Here is a 6,092-nt window from a genome sequence, read left to right as displayed (position 1 = left end):
CAGATTATAGTCAGATCTATAATCCATATTATAGTCGGGACTATAGTCCAGACTGTAGTCGGTTCTGTAGTCCAGACTATGTTCTATGGTCCAGATTATAGTTGATTCTATAGTTCAGATAGAAAGATTTCTTTATTAATCTTCCTTTAACCTTTAAAGTACAAAAATTCAATACACCCTCGAAAAAAGTACCAATTTCCCATTTCGCACTCGTACAATTTCTAAATTTTCCATTTCTCCACACTGATCTGCTGCCACACATTTTTACATTAACTTTGTCTAAAATAATCACAACAACAGCAATACCAACAAATAAATAAAATGCTCACATACACACGAACGCACTCAAACAGCCACAACAACAACTCGAGTCCGTCAACGTTTCTGCAGTTAAACGACGAACAAAAAAAAAATATCACAAACCAAAATACCAATACGACACAGAAAATCACGCTTAAAAACCCCGTAAAATAAACTCACAACAACAACTACATGACTGCAACAACAAAACACAAACAAAAATTATCAAAACAGAAAAAGAAAAACCCCTCTGGTTTGAAGCGATATCAGGGTATTTTTTTATATGTTGGTTTTATTCTATTTTGTAAAAACAATTTAACGGTTGTGAGCCGAGTTTGAATCGGCTCTCTCATACAGAATTTTATTTTCTCTCTTACACTCATTTTATGAAATAGAACAATGTAGCGGTTTCTTTGCTCACTAAGAAATGTAGAAGATTTTTTTGATCAAGCTATAGAAAGATGATCTTGTTGTAGTTTATTTTTGAATTAATGAAAGAGGAATTAAATAAGTTGATAGTCTATAGTCCCAACTATAATCGAGGCTATATTTTAGAATATGGGAGTCATCTATAGTGTGGACTACAGACTCGGTCCGTTTATACAATATGTAAACTATAGTCGAGCCTATAGACCAGACTATAGTCGAGTAGTAGAGGATATACTGAAGTTTTAGATCAGCCTATAATCCATTCCACATATAGTCGAGTCTATAGTCCAGACCATAGTAGTGTCATAAAATCAAAACATGTCTATAATGCAGACTATATTTGATTCTGTAGTTTATTTTATAGTCAAGACTTAAGTCGAGTTTATAGTCCAAACTATAGTCGAGTTAATAATGCTAAATATATACGAGCCTATTGTCCAGACTACAGTCGGGATTATAGTCCAGAGTAGAGTCCAGTCTATAGTCTTGACTATAGTCGAGTCTAAAGTCGAGACAATAATCAAATACATGGTACAGAGTGTAATCAGATACATAGACTATAGTCTAGTCTATAGTCTAGACTATAGACTAGATTATAGTCTAGACTATAGACTAGACTACAGTCAGGACTATAGACTAGACTATAGTCTAGTCTATAGACCTGACTATATCCTAGTCCTGACTACAGTCTAGTCTATAGTCCAGACTATAGTCTAGTCTATATTCCAAACTATAGTCGTGTCTTTATTCCAGATTTAAGTCGAGCCTATAGTCCAGACTATAGTCGAGTTAATAGTTCAGACTATAGTCGAATCTATAGTTTTGACTATGTTCGAGTCTATAGTTCCGACTATATTCGAGTCTATAGTCTAGTCTGTAGTCGAGTCTATAGTTCAGACTATATTCTAGTCTTTGGTCTAGACTATAGTTTAGTCTTTAGTCCAGACTATAGTTGTGTCTACACTCGAAACTATAGTTTATAGCATAGAATTTAGTCGAGATTTTGGACCTTACTTTATTGCATTGATCTTCATCTCCATTCAGAATTTATTTTAATCTTAATCGCTGCATTAGCCGCTCTAAATATTTGATTTAATTTGGTTTTTGTTTTGTTCTTCATTTTCACTCTCACTCTTTAAACGAAATTTTGTAATGAGCTCGAGCTTCTTAAAATTAAAATGTAAACAACACACGCACACACACTACATGCATTCATTACTTTGCTTAACATTTTTTGCATTTTTGTTGTTGTTGTTGCTTTGTTGTTTTGAAAAATATTCTTATTTTCCGTTTTTCTGATTTTTTTATAGCCTTGATTTACTTTAGATTTTTTTTGTTTTTATGGATTTGTACGTTTCGTTTTGGGCAATATTTTTTTCTCTGTTGTTGGGGATATTTTTTTTCTTGATCATCAGCCTAATGAGACAAAGAATTTTAATTTAAATTTCCTTTTTGTGTTATTGTTCGGGCCGTTAATTTATGTTGCTGTATGAGCTGATGAATGTTTGAAGGGAGCAGAGGGGAATTTTTAGTCTAATATGTGGTTTTCTCCCCTAAACCTGAAGTTTTTTCTAGCCTAGTTTTTTGGAAGTAGCAAATTGAGTTAAAAATTTCCCCTAGATTTATTATACACATTACAGCTGTTAAGTTTGGTTAAAAATGAGTGCAAATTTTAGGAGAGATAGCAAAGGTGATGTGAAGATATGTTTTTAAGTTGAAGTACATAATTGGATTTCTTCTATGTTTTATTAAATTTTGTCTTGGCATATACCTAGGTACCTAACTTTTATTAGGAAATATATCCGAGGAGAAATAGATATCAGAATTTATTCAAAATTTAAAAACTTTCTAAATTTGTATTTCATTAGGAATTTTAAAATTGAAGACACTTGAGATTCCCAGCATTTGTCAAAATAAAGACGCGTTGTGACAATGAAGATCGAGACCACACTATAATAACTTATTGTTTATGGATGTACCGACCTATTCCGTCCGTGATGTTTGAGGTTTCAACAGGGTGAGACTACCTGCAAACACCAAAACTTAAATACAATAGGTACAGCTTAGTTATTATATGTAAGGGGTTTCTGAAAGAAGACTTATACATATATGTAGACAGTGGATCAAGCAACCAAATACCTACTTATTCAAATATTTTGATCTACGAAATAAAGTAAAACGAACGGTCCTAATAGGTTTAATAAATTTGTGGGCTTGGATTTATTAAATAAGTACATTGACTGACATACATTTATTTCTTGCACTTAAATTCTCATTTGGTTGACAGTCATTTAATCAATCTCACTTATAAGCAGGGTTGGATAATTTGCATTCTTATCAAAAGCTATAAAGTGATAATCAACATAAAGTTCTTTGTATTCGAATATACCCTAGCTAAATTCTAATAACTAACTAACTAACTAAACTAACTAACTAACTAACTAACTACTAACAACTAACTAACTAACTAACTAACTAACCTAACTACTAACTAACTAACTAACTAACTAACTAACCTAAACTAACTAACTACAACTACTACTACTAACTAACTAACTAACCTACTAACAACTAACTACCTAACTAACTAACTAACTAACACTAACTAACTAACTAACTAAACTAACTCTATACTAACTACTAACTAACTCGAACTAACTAACTAACTAACTACTAACTAACTACTAACTAAAAACTAACTAACTAACCTACTAACTAACTAAAACTAACTAACTAACTAACTAACTAACTAACTAACTAACTAACTAACTAACTAACGAACTTAACTAACTAACTAACTAATACTAACTAACTAACTAACTAACTAACTAACTAACTAACTAACTAACTAACTAACTAACTAACTAACAACTAACTAACTAACTACTAACTAACTAACTACTAACTAACTAACTAACTACTAACTTACTAACTAACTACTAACTAACTAACTAACTAACTAACTAACTAACTACTACTACTAACTAACTAACTAACTACTAACTAACTACTAACTAACTAACTAACTACTAACTAACTAACTAACTAACTAACTAACAACTAACCTAACTAACTAACTAACTAACTACTAACTAACTAACTAACTAACTATACTAACTAACTAACTAACTAACTAACTACTAACTAACTAACTAACTAACTAACTACTAACTAACTAACTAACTAACTACTAACTAACTAACTAACTAACTAACTAACTAACATAACTACTAACTAACTAACTAACTAACTAACTAACTAACTAACGAACTAACTAACTAACTAACTACTAACTAACTAACTAACTAACTACTAACTAACTAACTAACTAACTAACTAACTAACTAACTAACTACTAACTAACTAACTAACTAACTAACTAACTAACTAACTAACTAACTAACTACTAACTAACTAACTAACTAACTAACTAACTAACTAACTAACTAACTAACTACTAACTAACTAACTAACTAACTAACTACTACTAACTAACTAACTAACTAACTACTAACTAACTAACCTAACTAACTAACTAACTAACTAACTAACTAACTACTAACTAACTAACTAACTAACTAACAACTACTAACTAACTAACTACTAACTAACTAACTACTACTAACTAACTACTAACTACTAACTAACTAACTAACTACTAACTAACTAACTAACTAACTAACTAACTAACTACTACTAACTAACTAACTAACTAACTAACTAACTAACTAACTAACTAACTAACTAACTAACTAACTACTAACAACTAACTAACTAACTAACTAACTAACTAACTAACTAACTAACTAACTAACTAACTAACCTAACTAACTACTAACTAACTAACTAACTAACTAACTAACTAACTACTACTAACTAACTAACTACTAACTAACTAACTAACTACTAACTAACTAACTAACTAACTAACTAACTAACTAACTAACTAACTCTAACTAACTAACTACTAACTAACTAACTAACTAACTAACTAACTAACTAACTAACTAACTAACTAACTAACTAACTAACTACTAACTAACTAACTAACTAACTAACTACTAACAACTAACTAACTAAAATTAACTAAATTATGGACCGATTCTCAAAAATTTCAGTGGAGAGACGTTTGTGCTTTTTTTAAGGCATAGTGAGCGTTAAATATTTTCTGAGGGGGACCTTATAAGAGGAGTAGAATTAATTGGGGACCGATCCTCATAAAATTTGGTAGAGATTTTAATTCAAAAGAAACTTGCTTATGACGAATTTCTTCGCTATACTCTTATTATTAAGGCAATAATGAGCGTTACAGTAATTTTCTGATTATATCTTATATCGAATTTCAGAGCTGGACTCGTACTTTTAAGCCAGCAATGGGCGTTAAAGTAATCTTTTGTAGGAGACCATATATGAGGGGTGGGGTCAATTGCGGACCGATCCTCATTAAATTTGGTAGAGAGAATTGGGCTCATATGAAACTTATTTTTGTCGAATTTCATTGCTATACTCGCATTTTAAAAACAGTTATGACTCTTAAAGTAGATTTTCGGGAGGCCACTTGTATGGGGGCTATGCGAAAACGTGAAGCGATTTTCATTTCATTTTCAATACCAAACAAACCCTACATATAGAAAATATTTGTGGAAAGTTTAAACTCTCTAAGTCTTTCTGTGCGGACTCTATCGTGCTTTCCACAGACAGACGGACGGACATATGGACAGACATGGTTAGATCGTCTTAGGATTAAATAAGAACCCAGAATATATATACTTTTGTGGGTATATGATCAATAATTTGAATGTGTTACAAACGAAATGAAAAACTCTATATATCCCCCATATTTTTTGATGGTGGGTATAAAAATGCTATATTAGTTTCAAAATTATCAGTGTGTTTACAAAAGATGTATATTCCGTAAGCTTTTCTCCCCCCGAACTTAACCAAAGCGATGAAAATATGAGTTGATGAATAATTGGAAGATTTATTTATACCACTACCAGCTAATCTATTGACTAGTCTATGGAATAGCCTATTGAATAGTCTATAGACTTGTCTTTGTGCTAATATACATATGTTTCAATCTATGAACTAGTTGTTATGTTGACTGCTCTATTGACTAACATTTTGACTACTCTATGGAATAGCCTATTGGGTGTTCTGTGGACTCTTGACTAAACTGTACTCTCTATTGAATATTTTACTGTAGTACTCCATTGAATAGATTCTGAACTAGTCTATTGGCTATTATTTGGTCGGTCTAATGACTAATCTATGGATTTATTGGCTAGTCTGTAGGCTAGTCTATTAACCAGTTTATAGAATAATCTGTTGTCTAGTCTACTAAATATCCTAATTCAAATTCT

The sequence above is a fragment of the Lucilia sericata genome, unplaced genomic scaffold (assembly GCF_015586225.1).
Source record: "Lucilia sericata isolate MDLA Ls3-8-SP2 unplaced genomic scaffold, ASM1558622v1 Contig002803F_arrow, whole genome shotgun sequence".
NCBI classification, from domain to species: Eukaryota; Metazoa; Arthropoda; class Insecta; order Diptera; family Calliphoridae; genus Lucilia; species Lucilia sericata.
This window is presented reverse-complemented; position numbering follows the sequence as displayed.